The 26,784-nt window shown below is 39.7% G+C and overlaps 1 protein-coding gene and 1 long non-coding RNA gene across 4 annotated transcripts in view; one reads left to right on the top strand and one right to left on the bottom strand.

Moving 5' to 3' along the window:
* gtpbp3 (GTP binding protein 3, mitochondrial) overlaps nt 1-26,784 on the bottom strand; it is a 633,967-nt gene that overhangs the window by 51,979 nt on the left and 555,204 nt on the right. The gene's annotated exons all lie outside the window — the stretch shown is intronic.
* Nucleotides 11,591-25,399, top strand: LOC104966052 (uncharacterized). The gene is made up of 3 exons (XR_800615.1): nt 11,591-11,603; nt 19,391-19,394; nt 25,314-25,399. It is a non-coding gene; the product is annotated as an uncharacterized lncRNA (long non-coding RNA).

Genomic DNA, 26,784 nt, shown 5'->3' with positions numbered 1-26,784 from the left:
CTTGCACCCAAGATGAGATGCCAAGTATCTGAACGAGCATCACAGAGCAGCACACTGAGTTTAATGGATGTTTCCTTCTGCACTTTTTCTCTCACGACAACAGGGCATGTTTGGTTTCTCTTTGAGGGGAATAGTTTTGTTGAAGCTGTTGTTGGCCTGTGGGAAAATGTAATTATAAGAAATGACTCTGGAAAAGCTGCAGATAGAGCCATAAGAAATGAATGCAACTGATTATTTAATGTTTAAGTTGTTTTTATAGGCAATCATTTAAGCTTTGTTAGTTCCAGGTTTAATATGTGCAATAAGTTCATTTCAATACGTTTTGCAATAAACATTGAACCAGTCCGGCCCTCGACTAGTACCCATTTTTTAATTTTGGCCCACTGTGTATTTGAGTTTGACGCCCCTGGCCTAAAGGAACAAAAATTGCTGTAGTTTGTCATTATTTAAGAACAAGGGGGCCTGTTATGCTTTTGGGGATTTTCCCTTTCCTGTAGTCTGTAATGTAGGTTTGTGTGCATGTAAATGGTCGGCAACGCCAAAAATCTGTGTGTTCCCTTCAGAAGTAGTTTATCTCCCAACTCCTTTGTTTACTTCCAGAACATAAAATAAATCACTATGTAACACTTGCACTTACCACCTTTGACTTGATAGGCTAAGGGGCGGGACATCTCTAAGCGGTTGACCAATCACAACAGAGCCGGCCTGCTAACCAATCAGAGCAGACTGGGCTCTGGTTTCAGACAGAAAACTGAACCGAATAAACAAAACTTACATAGTAATTTGATTCATAGTTTATACAAACACATAGATGAACGCATTGTTTTATGTACTTTCTTCAATCGGGGTCTATAGATAAAAACAAGCATTTTGGCTAACATGAAACTAGTGTCCTGGATGAACAACACATTTAAATAAAAGTTTAAACAGCACCATGTTCCCCACAGAGGTGTCTGTTAATAAGCTAAAGACGTGACATGTGCATTTACTGAATAGTTCAACAAGGTTTTTGTCAACACCTTTCCCTCCTTTCTTTCTCTCTGCGCTCAAACCCGAGTCCCAACGCAATTTTGACATACAAATGCATCATCACCATAATACATCATCCTGTGGTTTACCGAGCACACACAGTGAGACGACACACACACACACACACACACACACACACACACACACACACACACACACACACACACACACACACACACACACACACACAGTCTGTGTAATGTCCTGATCCCGGGGGCTAAAATTGAATTATTTTGCAGAGAGAAAGTGAAAAATTATATTATTTCTGCGGACATATGTTAACTTTAGTATGTGTATGAATGCCATAATGATAGTGTGTTTACATATAGATGTGATAGCATTGAATGTGTGTGTGTGGCTTATCAGTGTGTTATCAGTGGGTGTATTCTGGTCTCTGCTTTATCTGTGTTTTGCTTTCTCTCCTTTGCTTCTGCTTTGTGTCACTCTGCCACAAGCTGACATATTTAGGCAAAGTCATGACTAATCATCTGCCTGAAACATTAGCTGAAGCGGTGTAAAAACTCAAGGCCGATACTCAGGGAGGGGGGGGAATGAGGGAATTCACCCAAACATCGCTTACAGAGACTTATACTTGGATTTAGAGTTAAGTCAGGGTGAGTGTTGCTAGCCTCCCTGATGTTAAGTGCTCAGTAAGTACGGAGACGTCATGTTGAAAATGAATTGCATTAGAAATCGGAGTTACAGAAGAGATACTGTACAGATTAATAATACGTTGCTTTATTAGGCACGAGGGTTCCTTTATATTACATAACATATTTGTTCATATATTAGATGATGATACGAATCTTCTTACATTTGGATTGTTAGAATATAATTGTCCTTGCACATTTAAATAACCTAAAAGTAAAAGACTACCACCGACAGCAAAATGCAGGAATTAAAGTAAACTCATAGACTATTTTCAAAATGAATGTGGATATTAACTTTTAAAGAGGACAAGCTGCTCATTTTCAGGTTCATATCAGTATGTAGTGTCTCTACTGGGACATGTCTCCATGCTTTAATGTTCAGAAATATGTAAGTGTAATAATGTAAATTATATTGCCATGTGTGTGATATAGACAGAAGACAATCATTTGAGAGAACAATGTCTGTCATTAGATTGTCCACATTATTAAACCAGAGCATATTTGATATAACAATCTGTCAGGGTGAGTGAAGCAGCCAGGACCCAAATGCAGAAAAAACTGAAAATACCTTTATTTCAAGGTTGAAAAATGGAATAAACAGAACCCTACCCATGAACACAGTCATAGACAAACAAGAAACCAACAACGACAGACAGCAAAAACAGAACTTAAATACACACAAGACTAATCAACGAAACAAGAGACAGGTGAGGAGGGAGGAGAAAACACAGGGGCACCAGGTGAACACAATCAGGTAAACAGGTAGGAGGGAACACACAGTGGCCGTTTCTCAATCTCGAGGAAACTGGCTTCCAAGCCAATATTTCAAGGATACTACGTCATCGAGTGCCGCCGAAGGACTGTTCCAATCTCCAGCATACTTGGAATTCCACTGAGGCTGCTTCCTTGGTTTGGGGGTGATTTCGAGGCTGCAGGGTAGACTTTGCGCCCTTCAAATCCCCACAATGCTTTGCGCACGGAGCCAACTCTTCAAAAAATCTTGGCGGAGACATGGCTGAAACCGACGCAGCAACACATTTACATGTAAGTATGTAAGTGACGTAGAAACATGTGTTGGTAAATATGCTACGTTTGTTTACACTTTGTTATCACCAAAAATGTGTTTCGTGAAGTAAGAGCCAAGTTCATAAATAGAGTAGACATCGTGAGGTATTTATTTTTCGGTTACAGTTTTGTGTTGAAACCGTTAAGAAGAGTCGGACACTTGTCTAGCCTGTTGCCATTCTTCGTTTGTTTTCCGAAGCCCGCTGGCTGGAAGTATACTTGCTTCGTTTTCTGAAGGAAGTGACTTGGAAGTATGCGACTACCACCAGTATCCTCATGAGATTGAGAAACGGCCCACAGACGAACCAAGGACAAATCTAAACAAGACAAAACACAACAACATGAAGATCGTGACACAAATCCCATACAGATCATTCATATGTGTAACACCCATATCGATACGACGCAGATTGACACACAGCTCAAGTGTTTCAACTTTTTAATATTCAAGCGTCATCTTATTTTACAAAAATAAATCTTTTTACATCAGAGGCCTGGGTCAAAAAAGTCCAAGTCAGACAGGATTAGTAACAGGAAGAACTTGAAACAACACACACACACCACACACCAATGTATACATCTCTTCAGGGGACATTACATTGACCTGGAGACTTATCCTAAACCTTAACCAGCAACCAAACACGCCTAACCTAACCCATTTTGTCCCATAAGGGGAGGCGAGGCCCACACGTGACTTTGGTAAACAGATGTATGGTCCCCACAAGTATAGTATGCTAGTCCACACACACACACAGCACACACACACACACACCAACACACACACACACAACACACACACACACACACATCACAAACTTAAATGAAGTCTTCACCTCTAGTTGGCTGTGGACAAATCATGACAGTAAACCAGGTTGAGGGTTTGGATTTGCGGTGAATAATATCCTTGAAGCGCGACTTTCAGCAGCCTGGAATAAGCAGATAAGCAGAAAGTAAGTCCGTTAATAGTGAAATATGGGAGTGTGACATGTAACCGGAGCGCTGTAGTTTTCTCTGCCAGAGCCACGCTGAATCAACAAGCAGCAACAAGGTGAGAGGGAGAATCTGATGAAAGGCGTGAAGATTCAATCCAATTGCCGATTTCACACCGCAGGACTTTGCCATACTTTAGTGCGTCGCACGGAGAGAACCACTGGCACTGGAATCCGCCAGGGGGCTAAAAGTGGGGGCCCCAATTTTTCACATTCACAGTCCGCAGTACTTTCCCTGAGGCAAGGATTACGCTGACGTCACTTAGTCTTCGTCTTCTCTGGGTTTTACTGGCAGCGCTCCGCAAAACCACTTTCACGGCGAGTCAAAAAAAAACGAGAGAGAAGACTACACGGGGGAGGGGCCAGGGAGGGGGTATTAAACCCTACCGCTGTACATGAATATATATAATTATCATAATATATAATATATATATATATAATAGGTAGGCTCAGCAGACGGACCGTAGTGCAAAGATAAAGGGTCACATGATTATCTACTAAATAGTGAATTCAAGCATAACTTTCCCCAAGATGAAGTTCAATCTTCCTGAGATATCGTGTTACTTATGGTCCCTACTAGATCCGAGGCTCAAATTGAACCCTTTTTTCAAACCACAAATGTCCAGCAAAGATCCTGTGCAACGTGAAGGCTGGTTATAAGGGTCATTTACAAAATACCCCATTATAAACATGGACTTTATCTTTAATGTATTTATTATATATTACCCCCTCAGGCTGATTTGGAAAAAGGACATTAACCGTTTGTTTGGTGTTTTCTTTATCTAAAAACAAATGACATGATACCAATAAAACTTGTGTTAATGTGTGGTAAGACTTTGGTGGTTTCTGTCAGTCTATGGTTTCTTGCCCCTGCCATTGCGCACACGGTTGCAGCACTGTAGATAAATTCAACCACCGACACTGTCCTGCTCTCACATTCTCTATTCTGCAAATTTTGGGGGGACACAATAATAAAGCTTCGCCAGTTTGTTGTTTTATTGGCACAGTCAAGACATGAACAATAACGGTCATCACGCCGCTCAAGTAGTTTTTTGCGAATATCGCATCAAAAACATTTGGAGATTTTTCTTTGGGGAACTGCTTTCTGTAGAAGCTGCTGCATCCCGTCCTAGAGTAAATTGGCCAGAAGCGGCCCGACACTATNTACACAGTCACGTGTGGGGACTGGCTTCCCTTATGGGGACAAAATGGAGGTCCGTCCGAATCATTGATTTTACCCTTACCCTAACCAAGTCTTCACCCTAAAATCAATGATTCGGACGGACCTCCATTTTGTCCCCATAAGGGAAGCCAGTCCCCACACGTGACTGTGTAAACAGATGTAGGTCCCCACAAGGATAGTAATGCTAGGACACACACACACACACACACACACACACACACACACACACACACACACACACACACACACACACACACACACACACACACACACACACACACACACACACTGTACCCAAACGCTGATTGTCATGACACACATTTAATGCTCAAGTAGAACAATGTCTACTGTCACTTCTCCATATTTTCCTCCCCTCTTCTCAGCACTACACTCCACCTACTTTCTTCTGCCTCTTGTTTCCTTTCTATTACTTACTGTCGTTAAGTAAAGACTCAAAGAAAACCTCAACTTTTTCAATAACAATTAAACTGTCAGTGTGTCGGTTTAATGAATGAAGCAGCTAAATGCTTAACTGGATACTAAAACATTTAAGTAGTCCTTTATGAGCATGTGATCAGTGGTTGAAGAAGTAGTCAGATGATTTACTTAAAGGGGCCCTATTATTCCTGTTGGGGTTTCCCCTTCCCTGTAGTGTGTTATATAGGTTTTAGTGCATGTCAATGGTCTGCAAAGGCTAAAATTCCTGTGTTTCCTCCAGTGGGGGTTTCTCTCGCTTCTCAAACCCTCACTCTTCTCTCTGTCCTCCTCGGTGACAGTTGTGCTCCTCCAGTCCTCTAGAGAAGTGCCCTTTATGAATACATGCAGCAGGTGTGTGTGTGTGTGTGTGTGTGTGTGTGTGTGTGTGTGTGTGTGTGTGTGTGTGTGTGTGTGTGTGTGTGTGTGTGTGTGTGTGTGTGTGTGTGTGTGTCCTATGTACTACAGTTGAATACTAAATAAGTCCAGCAGTGTAACCTTCTGACCCCCGGGCCGCGGCTCCCCCAGAGAAAGCTGAGTCTGTGTCGTCATGAGCCAGCCCACCTTTGTGCTTTCACTGAGATAAAGACATCTTTGAATTGAATTTGGATTGATTCTATTTAGATGTAATTATTATTACAAAGGCAGTCTGAGTACAAATGAGTCACTTGGATTGAATGCAACATGTTTGGATTTTAAATGTGGTAAAAATGGTCATCCTCAAACCTGTTTTTGCCCACTTGGGGCCTTCGTAGAAGAAAATGTGCATTTCTTTGCAGTTATGTTTCTGACCACAACTCTTATTTTACCTGTCTTTTGGTCAACACTAACTTTAGAGGTACATATTTAGCTTAGCTGCTAAATGCTACTATGTTCACCTGCTAGTTGCTAGATACATTGTGGATTGTAAAGCCACAACAGAAGGTGTTTTGGAGTTTCACTTGGAAAATAACTTGAGTTGTAGCACCCTCTGTAGGAGAACCATGAGAACTGTGTTTAAGAAACCATGAGAAGCATTAATGTGTGTTACTGTATATCTAACTATCTTACAGGGAAAAACAACAACTTTAGGGACATTTCCGTTAGCAATAGAGATGTTTTGTAGTCGTAGTTACTCCACATCAGATTGACCATTATCCCATCCGAACATTGCCATCGGTGAGCGTGGCTAAAATGTATCTGTAGAGCAGGGGGGTCAAACTCAAACACACAGTGGGCCAAAATTAAAAAATGGGTGCTAGTCGAGGGCCGGACTGGTTCAATGTTTATTGCAGAACTTATTGAAATGAACTTATTGCACATATTAAACCTGGAACTAACAAAGCTTAAATGATTGCCTATAAAAACAACTTTAAACATTAAATAATCAGTTGCATTCATTTCTTATGGCTCTATCTGCAGCTTTTCCAGAGTCATTTCTTATGATTACATTTTTCCACAGGCCAACAACAGCTTCAACAAAACTATTTCCCTCAAAGAGAAACCAAACATGCCCTGTTGTCGTGAAGAGAGAAAGTGCAGAAGGAAACATCCATTAAACTCAGTGTGCTGCTCTGTGATGCTAGTTCAAGCCAGATACTTGGCATCTCATCTTGGGTGCAAGTTCATCAATGTTTGGGCTCAGGCTCTGAGCTGAGGAGACCCTCAGGATGGAGTGAAGGTGTGCGTGCAATATACCGGCGGGCCAGATCTAATAGTGATTAGAAATTATCCTGCGGGCCGAAATTAAATCCACCACGGGCCTGATTTGGCCCCCGGGCCTTGAGTTTGAGACTTGTGATTTAAAATAAAAAGTTATTTCATTTGTATTATGTGGTCGTACAACAAGCTTAGTTTTAGATTTATGAGTGTTTTTATTCAAGTTTTATGATGTTTTGATTTGTCCTGAGATAACAAAATTAAAGTGTAATTCTTACAGCATGACAAATCACCATAACTGCAGTTTTCCTTCTTCAGTGGAAACTCGCTGCAGGTCTGAAGACGCACACGGACGATTACTGGTGGTTTTGGTTTTTGTCAAACTGCAGTGTGGTACAGTACTGGTGGGTGTTTCCTTCATGTTGCTAAACTCTTGCATATCAACTCTTATTAATCAGTCTATGGTGGCCTGTGAGGGACAGTTTGCTTATTTAGTCTGCCTGTAAACAGGGTCAAGAACAGAAAATGCACTTACTTATCTTTTTAAATGTGTAACCACTATAACTACTGTTGGTGTTAAAATGTGTTGTTTATTTTTGACACTTACAGTAACTTCTTATGTTTATAAAATACGTTATTATTTGTATTTTATTGTGTATTCTCTAGAACATTTTACATACATTTCCTATGCTTAAATATCCTATTTTATTTTAAAAATAATAATAACAATAATATTGCAAATTCTTACTTTTTCTGTTTGTACCATATTTAGTTTTTTAACTCATTCAAACAACTGTCACGAAACACAACTTCCCCTCATGATAATTCGAATATATCCCCTTCAGATTTAGATTTGAAAAGCTGTAAAAAGTTATGAGGAAAGTAATGAAAACAGAGATCTTGATGAGAATAAGATGCATCAGTGTATTATGTAAACAGTGAACAGAGAGTGTGTGAATTTCAAATCTGTCCTCTGTGCACCACCAGCTTCAGGTCAGCTGATGTTGACTCTCGCGGTTTGATGCAGCCGTATCAGGAATGTTCTCAGCGTGAGACGCGGAAAACTTGGCAAAGATCGCTCATCAGTTTCTCCTGCAGCCTCTTTCTTCTGGGCGAAAGAAAACACTGACACCGGCTCAGAGGCACGGCTGCAACATTCAGGCCGACAGAATCTGTGTCAGCACTCAGCAGGAGGCCAAGAGGCAGAGGAACTCTAATACTTCTGCCTCTTCTTGTTATTATTATTCCTCTTGTTCTTGTTCTCCTTCTTGTTCTTCTTTTTCTTCTTCTTCTTCTTCTTCTTCTTCTTCTTCTTCTTCTTCTTCTTCTTCTTTTAAATGGGTAAAATGTTTCAAATGATATTTTATTTATTTATTTTAAATTGTAATGTTTTTAGGTTTTTCCCAATTCTTTTGCGGGGTGTCTGTATAGTTGAAACAAACGTAAATCAAATTTGTTTTAAAAATCCCAAAAAATCTTCTTGTTCTTGTTGATGTTCTTGTTCTTGTTCTTGTTGATGTTAATGTTGATGTTCTTATTTCATCTCTTCTTCCTGCACGCTGTTTGTGTCCATCATGAAAACGCTGTGTATGAACATCAGAATTTAAAACAAAACGGTGTTTACGAAAAACGCCATTCAAGTTTTATCATAATTACTATTTATAATTTGTCCAAGAGATGCTGATGTGAAGTGAACTTTGGCAAGAGGCTAGGAGGCAAATTGTGAAATTGTCAGGGATACAAATGGTTAGTGGTAAACAAATAAATAATAAAATGTTATGAAAAATACAATTTTGACCAAATAAGTAGACCATGTTTGAAAACCATAAGCATACATATTCACCGATTTCTTAGTGAAAAATCTATTTAAATTTCACTGTAATTCTGGTCAAATTCTAGGTTTGAGTTTGATGTTTTTTATACAGCCTTTGGGTTAAATCCCAAATATCAGTCTCTCTTGATCTTTATTTCAAGTAAACAGTCAGTGATGATGGGTGGAAAACCAGTGAGTGATCATATCCTTTCTTTATATTAATGATCTAGGTTCTCACAATGCTTAGACTCATTCAAGGAACACACAGATGTACCACTAAGTGCATCTGCATGTTAACCGTAAGAGTGTTAATCCATCTGACCTGACCGACTGAATACTACTTCTGAGAAAGGAAACGGCACACAATAAACCAACATAAATAACCAATCTGTACACAATGCACCGAATATACCACAGGCTCTTTCTCCACATTGTTCTGGTGTCTCTGACCTTTGTTTCGGTGGCAGACTAAGACTATCATTATGCCATTTCCATTTGCCAAAGGCAAGCCCATATTCCTCAGAGATCCTGTGGTTTGATTAATGTGCTGAATATAATGTAACAGCTGCCAAAAGAGAGACAATCTATTCAAGATCTGTCAGCACGATGTGGATGAACACACGTGCAACTTCATTTACAGACCTTGTTTCAGCATGTAGCATCAAAGAAAACGTCTGAAAATTTGCAGAGTGTTCACTTTCAGATCATGTTTTAATATGTTATTATTGGCAGTGATGGGTCATACAAGGTGGCATACTCTCATATTCTGTCCCTACAACCTGTGGCTTTTCCTATTGTGTCTCTATAACTTTTAACAAGCAAACCAATTGTCTGATCATTTGCTTTCAATAACCTAAGCCTTATTATTTGCTACTTGCAGAAATAAGAGAGATTTATAGATATTTTTAGATTTGACTGGCCGACGTGATGTTGAAACATGCTGGTTTTCAGTCAGCGCCAGAAGATGTGTAGACTTTCTGTTGTACAGATATTATTGTATGTTTATCAAAGGGGCTCTATTGGGCTTTTGGGGGTTTCCGCTTTCCTGTAGTGTGTTATAGGTTTTTGTGCATGTTAATGGTCTGCAAAGGCTAACATCCCAGAGTTTCTCTCCAACACACTCCCCCCCTGCCTAAAACCCCTTTGTTTACCTCCAGAACATAGTGACATCACTATGTAACACTCGTGCTTCTATTGGCTAGCGCTCCAACACATTGTACGTAATAGGCTAAGGGGCGGGATATCTAAGAGGTTGACCAATCCTAACAGAGCCAGCCAGCTAAACAATCAGAGCAGACTGGGCTCTGGTTTCAGACAGAGGGTGAAGAGAGGTGCTGCAGCACAGGAAGTATGAGAACAATAAAGAGCTTTTTGAACATTAAAGCATGGAGACATGTCACAGTAGAGACACTACATACTGATATGAACCTAAAGGTACCCTTTAAGTTAAGGGATTTACAAAGAGTCTAAAGTGTCCTTATAGCAATATTATATCTTATAATAAGTCATATTCGAGTGCTGCCCTAGTCGTTCTTTTCTTATTATGCGGAATTCTGCAAGTTTGACACATTTCCAACCTGATACTGACTCTAGATTTTCTTCCTAACTGTGTCTGACAGGCGTGAATGAAATGAGAAAAAATGTCTCGACAGAGTTTCAGGTGTGAACATGAATGACTGGAGAGGATCTTACACATCAGATAACCACAACTATCTGCCCTCAAAAACGAGGAGAATATGACAAAATGGGCGAAATTATTGACATGATGAATTGACAGTCTTTCGTCTTCATGAATCAGATTTTAAACGTCTCTAAGGCAACACACACACCTTCCTGACTCCTCCAGTATGTCGGGTTAGGATAAAAATGTTAACCTAATAAAAAGGGAGAATCGACCTTCTGTCCATCCTAAGGATGCGTATCTTTCCCAGAATGCACTGTGACGGCAGACACAAGCCCTCTCTGTGTGTCGGCGTTCCCACCGTTAGGAATCACATGATGGATGACTGCGTTGGAACCGAGAGCCGCAGACACTCTAACACGAGAATAACCTGAACACAACACAGACGGTTTCAGTGTTTAACGTCTACAGCTGCTGCCAAGGTGCCCTTTAGCAAGGCATCTTACTTCATCACAGAAGTCTTCAGGGAAACTTATATCATATATTCTATAATGTGTTTTTTGGGGATTGGAAGGACATTTATTATCTTGTAAATATACCTTCCTTCATCCTGACTTGCCTACGTTTATGCCAATTTCCTACATTTCCCAGAATGCCCTTTGAAAATATCTTCTTGCAGACAGTATGTATCATCACATGTGTGCAGAGGTGGGAAGTAATGGAGTACAAATACTTTGTTACTGTACCTAAGAACATGTTTCTGGTATCAGTACTTTACTCCACAACTTATTTTTCTAACAACTTTTTACTTTGACTTCTTACATTTTGAACACAAATACCTGAACTTTCTACTTCTTACATTTTGAACCCAAATAACTGTACTTTCTACTTCTTACATTTTGAACACTAATACCTGTACTTTCTACTTCAAATACCTGTACTTTCTACTTCTTACATTTTGAACACAAATACCTGTACTTTCTACTTCTTACATTTTGAACACAAATACCTGTACTTTCTACTTCTTACATTTTGAACACAAATACCTGAACTTTCTACTTCTCTCATTTTCCAAACAGGCTGGTTCCTTTAGTTTGAATGTGTGTTTGGTGGCGTGATCATTATTATTTAGAGTCATTGCGTGCCTATTGATTTGAACACGATCCGTGTATCCATCATTTCCTGGTCTTCTCTAAAGAAGAGGGACCAATGAAAACGTTGTCATGTTGCCGTTGTTCAGCACGGAAACATTCATTAGCTAACAATGACATTATTGTTCTATTAATATAAAGGGAGGTCAGGTACTCTTTAAAACAGCTGCTAGTTATGGGTAATTTTTACTGAAGTACATTTCAAAGCCCATACTTCTTTACTTTTACTTGAGTAAAGAAGTTTAGTCAGTACTTCTACTTTCACCAGAGTATTTTTAAACACGAGTATCTGTACTTCTGCTTGAGTAAAGGATGTGTGTACTTTTGCCATCTCTGCATGTGAGGTTTTGTAAACGTCAGGCAAACACCTGATTCTCTCCGGTTCATCAGGACATGATTTGTCCTCTCAAGAGAAACAAAGAGGAATAACAGAAGGAAAGACATAAACGTTGACAATACCTGCAAGAGTAAAACGAGAGAAAACGCAACAGAATTAGAGATTTAACCAACGATGTATAGATTCAAAGATCCAAAAGTTCATAGGCTTTATTTGTCATATGGCTACAAAGCACTATCATCATATCTTTAATCATGATAAAAAAAAAAACTAAGATATTAAACCATATATTCCGTATACTTTAAGTATTTTCTTGCCCGTCAAGTTATATTTGTTCACTCCCATAAGGACATTTTAAAGCTTCTGATTGTGAGGTTTCTCTGTAAAGATACATCAAAAAAAGACTGCTTGATTAAAGTTCAATTAAAAGTAAAAATAGCTATATTTTCTGCAAAGTCTATTTTAGTTTTTATAGATTTATTTGAATTCAACTTTTATCTGGAGTAAATAAGGCATTTAATGTCTGGCTCTCAGAATTTACAACCTATTCAAACCACTACATTCCTCCACACTGCATCGCTTCTGATGCTTTGAGAAACATTACCACCTACTTTCACCCGGAGAAAAAGAGACTGAGAGCCGAGTGAACACGGTCGTCTGCAGCGAGCTCTGCTAAATACCTCCAGATGTTTGGCTACTTCAGAGCTCTCTCACACACACACACACACACACACACACACACACACACACACACACACACACACACACACACACACACACACTCTTTATAATGTGTGTCACAGACAATCACTTAACAGGCCAGTGTGTTGACATCAAGGGGGAAAAACCTCAGAGGGGGACGTTGGGTTTGAATATGTCAGAGCTAAGAGAGGAGAACGAGGACTGATCTCTTGTTTGACCGACTTTTTTATATACTTGGGTTGAGGACTTGGACTTGCCTTAAATATCTACTCTGGACAGAATTTTCTTTTCACCAGAACATCCATGGTTCCCAAGTTGTTTGCATTGTGACTGTTCAAACCAATCCCTTATATCTAGTTGTGACCCCTCGTCAAAGGTTATGGCCTCAGAAAATAAGAGAGATTTCATTTTCCCAGATCTTATTTAGAGGATTTGGTCTGAAGACGTGAACTGATCCGGTATTTCATGAGAAGAGATGAAAAAAGTACATTTTGCAGAACAGAATTTGGAGTAGAAGTAGCCGTGCATGAAGCCTGTTGTTGCTACAATTTTTGCACTTCTGCATTTACTTTATTTTATTTCTCCTTGTTATTTTTCTCTTACGTTTATATCAGTATTTTTATTATAATTTTTTCTAGTATATTTCCCTAGATGAATAGAGTATTCTGATATCTGCAATTAGCATGAAATGAAAATACACGAGTAAAATATTTCTAGTGTTTTGTAAAAACCAAAATGTTGATTATATGTGCCCTTTATTTTTCGGTTTGCATTTTGCTATAAATTCCTCATTGATCTGTGTTCAAGTTTAACTTTAGTGTGAGGTTTCCACAGACAAAACACAACCACCTCTTGTGAGCTTCACATACTCATAAAACTTTTTTGAGCTCTTGCATGTACCGATAGCCAACAGACATCGGTACAGGTGCTATACGTTCATTTTAGATTTTGCAGCTGCATTCTGGTTCTTTAATTAAGTGACAACTTCTAGTTCCCATCACTTCTGGCGTGTGGCGCAGTGGGTTAGTGCGCTGATCTTTGAATCAGAGGAAAGCAAGTTTGAGTCCTACTGCAGGACAGCATGTCGTTGTGTCCCTGAGACACTTCACCCCAAATTGCTCCTGTGGGGATTTGTCCACAGTATTGAGTATGTATGCTTTGGATAAAAGAGTCTAACAAGTAATGAAATGTCATTTCTTGACTCACTTTATAGCGTGTCTACAGAGAAACAAGACAATGTGTATCTTGCAATCCATTGTTTTAGTTTATGAGCACATTACATATAACAAAAATATGCTGTTTAAATCATTCACTTCACTCCCTTTATGAAATGAGTTATGCTAAAACACGAAGAATGAATGTAAATCTTAGCTTTTAGGCAACACCCTAAAAACTGGAGAAACACACACAGCTGTTTCCTGGTCGGCCTGATTCAGACACATTTCTAAAACATTACACATGACACAGTGTGTACATTTACATTTACAGCTCAGACGACGTTTGAGAGCCTTAAACTTCAGAGGGGAAGAAAAGCAGAGGAGACAAACGGCTGCTTCTTGTCCTGAAAAATCCTCTGTCACAAAACCAGGGATTAGGAACCCAAGTATTTTGTGGGTATCATTTTCCAATTTTGGAGAAATACTCCAGAGAAAAGTTTATGTGCGATGATTCAGTCGTTTTATGAAAATAATCTTCTTTGGCAGGTTTTTTTAAACGCCTGATTAAATAAAGAGTGGAACAATAAGCCACGCAAAGTGGACTCAATGTCCGAGGAAAGAATAACTACAATCTGTGAATCGATAGCGTAACCACACTCCTCAGACATTCCCAAGCTCATAAACTATGTTTCATACAGACTGTGGTGGAAAAAAACACCACATAAATAATGTTCTGCATCTAAACTCTCAGATTTTTAAGCCCACAGCTTAACAGAATGTCTTCATCTCACATGAGAGAAGTTATTTTCACCTTTATCTGATCAGTTTTTACACATCTTCATCATATGTTTGGTCTCTAAGAAGTGACACAGGGCATCCCTGAGTTGTACCGCAGCCAATCTCTTACTATAATTTGAGGAGATTGTTTGGGGGGGTCCTGTAGAAGCAGCATTCCTGCATGATAGAAATGTATTTCAGGGCTGGGACAAGGCCTGGGAATGGAGCCATTGATATTGGGTGGGGTGTGGGGGGGTTGGGGGGGCTGGCAACAACCCCAACAAAACAATTCTCGTTCATTTTAACTTGTTCAATCTCCTCAACTTCATACAGCTGCGTTGCAGTGACAAAGCACCGCTGTCAGACAGTACAGTCCGCAAACAATGACGGTATATTATACTTATTTTCTCATTGACTTTAATGCATTTTTTTTTAATCGTCATGCAATGGGATTTCAAAACGTTCCAAGGGCCCAATAAGTGTCATGCAACTCAGTCAGCACATCAGCGATCATGTCAGCTTTCATTCTGAAGGAGGGAAAATGTGAAACCACAATATTGCAGTTAGGTGGTTTTTTCCACGACAACAGCAAACAGTGTAATGACAGAGGGTTGGTCTTTATTGGTCCTGGCATCACAACACCGATCCCTCGAGAGGAGGATAGAGCCGTTATTGTCTGAAGAGACTTTAAATTATTCAGCAGGCGGATCCGTGAGGCTGGAAAGACCCCCGCCCCGCTCCTCATTGTCTCAATGTTTGTTGCTTTTCTTTTAGTGCTTTTCTTTTTTGTTGACTTTTGCTTTGGATGCTGCTAAGTTAGACACTTTGCTTCAGAACAAAGATCCTACATTTAGTCAACTATTAGCTCAAATTCCATCACTTTTTATGTTATTATCAAAGTCAACTTTATTGTCAATCGAAATACCGTTTCCCACAATCCCGAATACAAAAACAAATATATATAAAAATATGTATGCAAATATGTATATACCTATTATACTTATTATACTACCTACCTACCTATACCTATACCACAATCAAAAGACATTTATACATATGCACACATTAGAACCTAAATAAAAGCACAACAGTCAAAATATATACAAAATACGGTTTTGCCGCAGTGGTTAGAGCGTTGGTCATCAGATCAAGGGGCGTTGGTGAACTCCAGTTCGAATCCCGCCTCGGGCGTCAGGCCGTTGTGTCCTTGGGCAAGACACTTTACCCGCATTTGCTCCTGTGGGTAATGTCCACAGTAATGACTCTTACATGTCTAATATGTGTAATGTGTAATTGTAAAGCGCTTTGAGCACCTGTAAAAGAGCTCTAATAAAACATTTAATGCATTATTATTATTATTATTATTATTAACAGTCACTTCAATATCTTTAAGAATGTACATTAGTGCCAGATTGTTCATAGCGGCGTCAAAAAAAAAGTGTCTGGTGTTGGATTTGAGTGCCTGTGTGTGTGGGGTGTTAAAGTCCAGTGGTTCATCCAATGGTTCCCAGGGGATGAACCGCTTTATTAAAGATTGACAATTTGGGAAATAGGTTTGTTATATTTCATACCCTTCCTGAAGAACACATTGCAGCATTACTGAGGAATGATCCGGCACATAAACCCCTTTACCAATAAGATTCAATGTGTAAATTCGGCTTTAGTAGTTCGATTTTGTTTTCTATAAACAGACCAATACCGGCAATTTAAATTAAGGAACTCTTCATCAGCTGGAAACAGTCAATCATTCTTGTTACTTTCACTTTTTCCAGACCAGCAGCCTGTACTGTTCTGTGGTTTCCTAAAAGTGTTCTCACAAATGCAGGAAGCAAGATAAATGTGTCATAGTCAACATGGGAACACTTCCTTCATTCTGTAGATTTGTTTATTTCTTGGAATAATGGAATCATTATATTCCACTTCTATTCAAACCTTCACATTGAGAGTCTTTTCAGCGACATGAAGTTGAATTCTGAAAAGGTCAAAGATCCTCGAGGGACGTCATATCAACAGACAGGAAGATGAATCACATTGACCCGTTTAGACCAGAGTTTACCCAAGGGGATTCTGGGATTGGCCATGACACTTGCCATTAAAAACACCATTGTAGTCAGTGTCTACTGTAGGTGCAAAATATTGATACAATCCAGTCTTGGCAATTGGTTTAAGGGTAGGATTCTTGCTTCAGGTGCAAGTCCCCTCCACACCCCATGAGCAATCTAAGTTTATTTTGCTTGCACCAGAATAAAGCATCAACTATGAGCTCCAGTTATGAGAGGTCTTGGGTTCAAATCCAGGAAAATCCCTTGAAAGCACAACACAAATGAGACCCTCTGCTCAGGATTAATAATGTTGATGAATCCACATAGTTTAATCCTTTCCAGACACAAAAGAAAACAACTGCTTGCATGATAAAAGCTGGAAATCAGTCTTCAGTGATGACAGAGAAACCACCCAAAGGTGATCGTTAAAAAGGCCAGATGCTCCACCTTTTCGATACTCAATAATGAACATCAGGTAACAGTTTTTATTTGAATACCGTGCGTGTCGTCTCCTCTCCTGCCAAGATCACTGTGTCACTTCAGAGGAAAAACTCATAAAAGTGTGCAGCTGAAGTTTACAGTCCTCCCATAATGCCCTGGGGCGAACAATAAGGAGCACAACGGACCGTGGGCTTCAAAGAGCTGACTGTGCAACCTGCAACGTAATTACAAAGCTCCCCTGTTTTTAAAAGCCGTTTGATCACTGCAGATACCTGACGGCAAAATGAACGGAAAGTTCTCCTCGACATCAGCAGCTAAATGCTAATATAATGTAGCGCTTCAATTAAAATGTTTTAGTCCATGATGTTGGACACCATAGAAAACGTCTAGAAGTGGGTCGTTTGAGTTTTATATTAAGGTGATATAACGTTTATTTCGATTTTTTTGATCCAATTAAGAAACTTATTGTTGGCTAAACTAATAACATCAACTTGTAACTCTGATGCTAGCCGTGTCTTGTTCACAGGATGCAGTGACTGTCGATGTCTTAATAACTAGACTTTCAACTAACTTTGAAATATAACGATCTGCAATAGTATTTGACGCTTAGTGCAACACACATGGCACTTAAGAGCATAGCAATCTACTACCACCCACCACCACTCCCTACCACTAGGAGTGGTGGTGGATGGGTCAAACAAACACCCTTAACACAGGGGCTAGCCGTTTGTGCCTGAGTGAAAGCAAAACTATAATTATCTTTACGAACGTTATGATACGTGATGCTACATCACTGAGTCGTTTTTTCCACAGCTTTAAATACATAATTACTTTTCTTTAACCCTAAGCCCTTATCTTATTCATTTCTGGACTCTGGGCTCAGGTATTGAAATATCCTCTCAGCCTCTAGCTGGCTAGAGAGCAAGCTAATAGTAGTTGTTGATGCATCTCAAACATAAACTCATAACTTCATCAACTTTTCAAAACATTAAGCGGGTCTTTTGTTGTTTTAATCTACTGATTTTTAGCATATACATTTTTGCTTAAATTGCTAACTCACTAGAGTGGATCCACTTCGCCTGAGTCCGATGGTATCATTAAAAGGTGTTTCATCTATCAACAGCAGCCGTGCGGGGACCGTTGTTTTAATCTGTCCAGGTTTTTTCCGATACAACTGAAGCAGACAGCAGGCATCACTTGATCGTAATGAAAAGCTGGTTATTGATTTCTGAAGGTTAGCATAGAGGTGACAGCTGTAATGTGATGGAAGTCCATCAGAGGACTCTGTCAATTATTAATAAGCTCTGTTCGACCCCCAGGCCCTTAACATGATCACTCCATTCAGTTTGTTAAATGAATAGAAATTGCGTTTCAACCAAGCTCAGGATTGCTTTAAATCGGTCATATCTTTTACTCCATTATAGGTGTGATTGTGCCAACAAAACATGTAACTGCAGAAGATCCTGTCCACTACACTACACTGATTTTGTTTAGCTGATGCTTTTGTTCAAAGTCAACTGCATTCAAACTTGTGGATACATCCCAAATACTGCAGAAACAAATGCGTTGCCTTGGGTCTTGCAATGTTGGTGCTGCTGAATGATGTCTTTATGGTTTCCTCAGAGCTTCGACAGGACAGGACATATTGCACATTTTTCCATCCAACTTCACAACAAAATTATTTCTATCAGATATTCACATGATCAAGAAGATCCATCTGCTTGTTTATATCTTGATAGCAACATGCCTACCAATAGCAGCCTGGCGAATCCTTTTTATAAATTTCCCTTCTTTGAGATCTCCGTCAACAAGACTATTTTGTTGAGTTGTCTCTTAGCAAAATACTCTCTGGTTGGCAAAACTTGTATTGTGAAAAGGAGAAAGGGTCAGACAAGGTTGCATTTTAAAGTAAAGCTTATTAGAAACAACTCACGCCGGTTTCAACGGTGGGTTTGCCACACAAGTCAAATATAAATCTAGTTTAGACATTCTCTCTCACACACACACACACACACACACACACACACACACACACACACGACACACACACACACACACACACACAGTGCAGTGGTGTGGCGCCTGGTGTGATGTGGTTATCACGGTTGAGATACAGAGGTGTGAATGACTGACAAGTGGAAGTAAGAGGCAGCTGGAAGACAAACTCCTGTGTCAGCTGTCAACATGGTTTCTGCACCAACACACACACACATTTCTACTTTCACTGTTTAAACATGTAGTGCAAAAACACTTTAAATTCACAGCAGCTGAGGAAGTCATTTCATAGTCTTTCATTTTAATGAAACTGATACAACTTTCAGAGAGGTGTTGGTCCTTTTCGGCCACAGGGAAACCTAAATATCATCAAAGATCAATCAAATGTAAATTACTAAAATGTTTAAAGCAATTGGGTAAACAATGCTGCAAATAATGTTGTATATATATTCTAAAGTGTTTACTTATTGCATCAGTTTTCAGTCTTATCTGCGCAGAAAGGACTGATTTTGTAAGTTGTGGGACGGACGACATCTGGGGTTTTAGTTTAAAATCTCCCACTGCTGATTTTGACAGAGAAACTGTAATAAATCGCCAAAATAATTATCACTCTGATAATGCTTCAATTTGTGAGTGTTCTGATTTTGGCTTTTGAGAAAGTGGCCTTATGTTGTTGTTTATTAGCCATGTCAACGAATTTCACTTAATAAAAAACATTTTTCTTTGGATCTTTTTGGTATTTGTATGCATAATGCCCTTCACTTCAAATGCTTTTTCTTATGACCCCACCTTGTTCAGATGCAATTCGCAGCCCTTTACACAAAATGTAGATATCTGAAACAAACTATTTTTAGACAAATTTAGCCGACTTCTTCTTTTACTCTAGATGTGTAAGGGGATTGTGTGCAGGCAGCTGAGTGTAAACACACACTGTAACATCGAGAGGAAACCTGCACCCTGTATCTCAAACAGTAACGGCGGCGTTAGACGATCCCTGCTGCTCTGACTCAATCTCACCTCGCCTCAGACGGCTGCAGATAAGAAGAAGAAGAGGTTTTTTATTTATTTAAAGCATGACATGGGAACGCAGCAGCAGACGCCTGAGTCAGGAGCATAACAAGCTTCTCCTGGACTCGTAAAGAGCATTAATGAGTCCGCAGACCACAGCCTCCCACTGCTGTCTTATCAGGGCGTCCTGCGCGGCCTTTAACGTCACGTCGGTCTGTCTGTTATTCTTTACGTCCTTTTGTTTTCTCCTGGTCTGACTAAGATTGCATGCTTTAGTTTGTCAGGTGCAGATCACCCTAAAGCTCCTCATCCAGAGATATAAAAATACTTCTGGGTCCCATGCATTGTTTTTCAAGTGTCTTTGAACAAATATAAAATAAAATCTTCTTGTAATTTGATCGTAAAACTGAGAGTTTGAACGTATTGTTACCCTCACCACCCTCTCACGGGCTTACATTTATTATGAACCTACTGTATATTTGGAGCAAACATTCCTTCTAAGTATAATAAACTTCTTAAGTAGGTAGGATGATTGGTTGGTTTGTTTGTTTGGTTGGTGGGTGGGTGGGTTGATTGATTGATTGATTGGTTGGTGGATTGGTTGGTTGGTTGGTTGGTCGGTCGGTCGGTGGGTTGGTTGGTTGGTTAGTAGGTTTGGGGTTGACAACAGAATCATACTCATACTTTATTTGAAGAAGACACACTAGTAACATTATTACTTCAATCGATGCCAAGTGAGAGTTTTTAAACTTCAAATAAAAAGCCAGTATAGGAATGTGATCCTTTAAAAGCTTTCGAATAAAGAAGGAAAATGTAGTGTGTAAACATGAAGACTGGGTTTTAAGTGTATTAACTAAGGACAGAAATCACAAATGCAACCACAAAAATTTCACAGGAGATACTTTTACAGTTAGAGGTGTGGTCATCAGTCCCCTTCACTTAACAAAAAAAAAGCTGAGCTCACTGAGATGGAAAATATTCAGTAAGACTCAAGAGTTTGTGTGACCTTCAACACTGACTGGCTGCTGCATCACAGTTCATCACTTACGTCTGTGAGTCACACTGGAAATGTCAACTGGAAACTTGAGACGGATTAGAAAATAAATTCATTAAAGTGGGTTTGGAGATTTTGCAAAGAAAAGAAAGAGCAGGGAAAGTGTGTTGAAAATGATTTCCCACATATCAATAAGACATTTTTTGACAGCTGGCGGGAGATAATTGCAAAGAATAGTAAGGTTGAAGAAGAGGTGGAAAAAGATTCTTTAGTGAAGTGAGGCGTGTGGCGCAGTGGAATAGTGCGTTGGTGTTAGGATCAGGGGAGCACAGGTTCAAACCCATCTGCAGTCAGCATGTCGTTGTGTCCCTGGGCAAGACACTTCACCCCAAATTGCTCCTGTGTGGATTGCCTACAGTATGGAGTATGTACGTCGCTTTGGATAAAAGTGTCTAACATGTAATGTAAAAATAAAATACTATGATCTTACAATCCTCCATCAGTAGAAGTCCTGAATTCAAAACGGTACAGAAATACTTTAATCAAAATGTACTAACAGTTTTCACAATCACCCTTTTCACAGTATTATATTATTATAGAATATTTATACAATACTAGATAGATTAGTAATACAGTATTGCGTTTGCATCATATCATATAATTACATAATGTGTTTTTAAAAAGTAGCTAGTATTATGAGTATAAGGTACAATATTTGCCTCCAAATTGTATTGGAGCATACAGTATTTAGCACGAAATGGAAATACTCAAGCAAAGTAAGAATATGTCAAAATAGTGCTCGAATACAATACTTGAGTAAATTAACTTTGTTACTTTCCAGTAGAATAATTCCTTACCTTCTATGATGTTTTGATACGGCCTTTGAGATATACACACATCACTGGTACATTTTATTTATATGTGATCATATTTATGTGTTTAGGCATTGCAGTAAAAAGCCCTCAAACCTGCAGACAGATACCAAAAAAGGGACATGTTTGACATGTGCACTGAACAGCTAATAAACGTGTGTCACTCTGCTCTCAGGACGTTTCTCCAGAAGTATTTTAGCTGTCTCTGCAGTTTTAACAGCTGAATACCTCGGAGCTCGGAAGTCTTCAAAATTAAGTGGATAATGTGTCGAAAGAAATCATGTCTAGTGGAGGGTAATAACTCACACGACTGCATTTTCTGCTTAGTTTCACCAAATTCCTACATGCATTTGACTTTAATAAACTACTGAGTCACTTCTGGTTTTTCTTCAGATTGTACTGAACTTTCAGCCTTTGAGTCAATCTGCACAAACCTATAAAATATGTTGTGCTATAAGGTGGTGGGCTCTTCTAAGTGTAATTATTTGTGGATGCCAGCTATTATTCTACGCTACAAGCAGATACAATTGAGGTTGACTGAGAATCAGCTGCAGAGATTTACTCAGAGCTTTCTCCAGATGCATATAAAGAACTCAAGTTATGACAACTGCAGGAAGACAAGGGGTTTCCCATGACTCTGTTAGCGTCCAGTAATATCCTTTACACTCAATGCTGCCAAAAACCGAAAATTCCCTCACATTTAATAGTGACACACCCAGTTTACACTCAGCACACAGGGCTGCAGAGCTCTGTTAAAGTTAACAAATGTGTTGTGATCTGGAGAGGAAAGTGTACATGCTGATAGGAAGGCAAAAGAGAGGAACTGTGTGTCTTCTGTGTTGATGTCCTGCTGTGGTTACCATCCCACAATAACATGACTGTGGTCTCTAAGTGGTGAGAGCGAGGCACCAACACAGACAGAGTTCAGTTGGTTCGTTCCCACAGTGCTGTGAGACGCTTCGGAGGAAACAGTTTGTCTAAATGGCCGACGAAAGGGACATATTTCTAGCTGGAAAGTAACTCAAAGTAACTTAAGCCTCCTCTGATGCTGCTACCCGCCGGACTGGACACAACTGAAGGGTTTACTGTCCGTTTTATGAAGTGGGAAAGGAGTCCAACCCATCCAAAAACTTTAAGTTTTCCTTGTTACATTTACCACCATCATAAACTTTTAAGTCTCACTTTGGAGTCTAGAGAGGCATAGTTTATGCAGACCAGATGCAAAGCACTTGTAGAAGAAAAAAAGAAGAAAAGTTAGACTTGGAGGCTCAATAAAAGACAATAAGAAACATTCTTGATTTGAGAGAGAACTGTGACTCCTCATGGCTCGTTGGTCTGAGGGTATGATTTGGGTTCCACTCCCGGACGAGCCCATGCTTGTCTTGTTAATTAGTATATTAAGGAACCTATACTTGTCTATCTACCAACTCCAACCTGGGTAAATACTCTCAGCTCAGCTCTCAGTCTATCTTCAGTCAGGGTTCAATCCCTCCCCTCCAGTCAACATGATGAAGTGTCCTAGGGCAAGATACTTAACCCTAAATTGCTCCCTTAGCCATGTTTTCAGAAGTGAAAAAGATTATTAGACTTTAATGAATCTCTGAATCAAAGTGTTTAAAAGATATAATATCAATCAATCAATCAATGTTTATTTATATAGCCCAATATCACAAATGTTACATTTGTCTCAGTGGACTTCACAGTTTGTACAGAATATCAGTATGACAATACGACACCCTCTGTCCTTAGACCCTCACATCGTACAAGGAAAAACTTCCAGAGAAAAACCCACAGTTTAAAGGGGAAAATGGGAGAAACCTCAGGGAGAGCAACAGAGGAGGGATCCCTCTCCCAGGACGGNTTCTAAATACCGCTGCTGGTTTATAAAGTAACAAAAGTAAAAGTACTCATCATGCAGATTGGCCCATTTCAAAATAATATATATCATATGTTTTGATTATAAATATATATAAATATATTGGACTGATTATTTCTGTGTCTTAGTTTCTCTTATGTACATTGCCTTTTTTATGCTGCTTCAACACAAACAATCTATCTATCTATCTATCTATCTATCTATCTATCTATCTATCTATCTATCTATCTATCTATCTATCTATCTATCTATCTATCTATCTGTCTATATAGCCATCCATCCATCCATCCATCCATCCATCTATCTATCTATCTATCTATCTATCTATCCATCCATCTATCTATCTATCTATCTATCCATCCATCTATCTATCTATCTATCTATCTATCTATCTATCTATCTATCTATCTNTCGTGGATTCATGTTCTTATTATAGACACATGCATTTCCAAACATTTGGTCTTTCCAAACATTTGGTCTTCGAAGAGATAATACATTTTACAGCGTAGGTAGACCAAATGTTTGGAAAGACCAAATGTTTGGAAATGCATGTGTCTATAATAAGAACATGAATCCACGAGGATGTCAACAATCCTGTGGGAGCCATCAGGGAAGTAGTATGGTGAGAGTCTGGCAGGACCGCAGAGACTGGTTCAGCCACGCCACGACTCGAAGTCCAGGACTCAGATCCAGTACTCAGGATAGAGGATCCAGGACACACGACCACAGCAACAGGATTAGCCTCGACTCAGGATCCCGGCGTATATGTAGACACAAAAAAGAGATTTGGGGGAAGGTGGGTTAATCAGAACATGAGAGTACACAGGTACAAACAGACAGAAAGACGAAGTAAGGTGTGTCCCCCGACAGTCTAAGCCTATAGCAGCTAAACTAACGTATTCATAATACAATTAAAACAAGGTAACATCTAGTACAAGCCATCACATCAATGTAATACACATTAAAGGTGGGGTATGTAACTTTGGAGAAACCAGCTCGAGTGCGCTAGAATTTGAAAGTACGCAGCCGTAAAAAATCTGCCTCTTCCTTCAGACTTCCTTACAGAGCCCCTCCTCCAACACACGAACTCGCACATGACCAATGAGGAGGCGCGTTCACACCGGAGTACTTTTAACCGTACTTTTCCCGTTTAGTTCCGTTAGTGCCTGGAATTTTGCGTTCATTTTGCGTTCATTCAAGCCAGTCCCCAACTCCGGGGACTTCAGGCCGGGGACTTCGGGTGGCAGTATACGCCGTGAAGTGGTTTGCGGCCTGCCAGTAAACCCAAAGCAGAAGAAGTGATGTCAGCGGCTTCATTTGCGTAATCTTCCCTCAGGGAACTTATTCCGGTGTGAACGCGATCTGTACTTAGTTCCATGGGGGTACTAAGTGCTGGCACTAAGTGCTGGGCACTAAGTACGGCAAAGTACTTGGTGTGAAAGCGGCTAATGAGGGCACGAGCTGCGTTCACACCGGACGCGATGCAATGCTTTGGGGAGACGCGGACAGACGCAAATTCACTCCGACAGCGAGCATGAAGCGGTGGACGCAAATTCCGCGGTGCGATTGACGCGATTGAAGGGGGCCGCAACAAACGCTCGAGTTCAATTTTTTCAACTCGAGTGTCATATTCGCGTGACGTGATCTTGCGGTAGCCAATCAGTGGTGAGGATCTCAGCCTGCCGTCACTGACGTTCAACCAGAAAACATCAGCCTTAGCTGTTAGCAGTTAGCAGTTAGCACACAGAGCTCACAGCTCCTCATATCTGTTCAGAAACTGGACAAAAGTTAAACAAGTACAAACCACAGACTGCCTGTGTCATGGCGAATACAGTCGCTGGTTTATTTATGTCTCTAGGCCGTTGTTATGAGTGTGGACGGAGCATATACAACGTTAGTTTAGCCTGGTCGATCCGATCTCCATTCAGAAAACACGCATTTTAAAAGTTTTTTCGCCTGCCGTCTTGTCTGCAGACTTGTCAAGCATTAATTCATGGTTTTTACTAACCGGTATCAGTATGTTGTTATTTAGAAACGTGTATTACAATTTAATCACGGTCAAATATGTTCAGTTTGTTCAGGGCCGTCCCACCCTACAGGCCGATCATGCAGGCTGCATGGGGCCTCACATTGCGCAAGGGGCCTCGCGCAGGGGGCCTCGGCTTATGAGCTCGGCTTGTGCGCAGTTCTCCGCGCAGTTCTCAGCGCAGTTCTCAGCGCATGAGAACTGCGCCGAGAATTGAGAACTTTTGCCAATTGCCATATTAAAACATCAGCTGCAATTCATGACATGAAGAAGTCATGCATAGCATATAGGCTAATGGAGATGCAGTTATTTCCAGCATTTTTTATTTACCATTCATTCAAGTATTTTATGCCTTTTATCTGCTAATGTACCGGAGGAGGAGTGATAAACTGTCTGTCTAGTTGGCTTACAGAACAGTTAAAGTTTACAGCCTAAAAAACATGGAGCATTTTTTCCCCTTTTATTCATTTTTATGTCAATTTGCACATTTCATGGTGATGCTCAGCCTCTCCCCTTAACTCCTAACAGTCATCATCATGTCAACCACAACACAGAGTTATACTGATAGAAATGTGTGAGTAGTTGTTGATACATTGTTGACAGAGGGAACTACATTTGAATACAGATTTAAGAAATATCCGTTTTTGAGCATGTAATAAGCATGTTTTGTCTTGACCATATTACAACTATATTATAATAAAATAATATAGTATTTATATTATTGAATTGATTATTATTATTAGTAGAAGTAGTTTATTTGCATTAATTATATTTTAATCTTTTTGAGGCTAGTATTTACAGGAAATGCAGACGTATTCACCTGTAAACGCATACTGAACGACATACATGCATATTTACCATTTACCTCACTGTATAAAAAAGTAACTGTGTTGATAATAATAATAAACAGGAATTATATTTGCAAAGTAGCCTACTTTGTTTCC

Source organism: Notothenia coriiceps, unplaced genomic scaffold (genome assembly GCF_000735185.1).
Source record: "Notothenia coriiceps isolate Sejong01 unplaced genomic scaffold, NC01 NC01_scaffold00037246, whole genome shotgun sequence".
Lineage (NCBI taxonomy): Eukaryota > Metazoa > Chordata > Actinopteri > Perciformes > Nototheniidae > Notothenia > Notothenia coriiceps.
The sequence above is the reverse complement of the archived record's forward strand: the minus strand, read 5'-3'. Positions and strand labels throughout refer to the sequence as shown.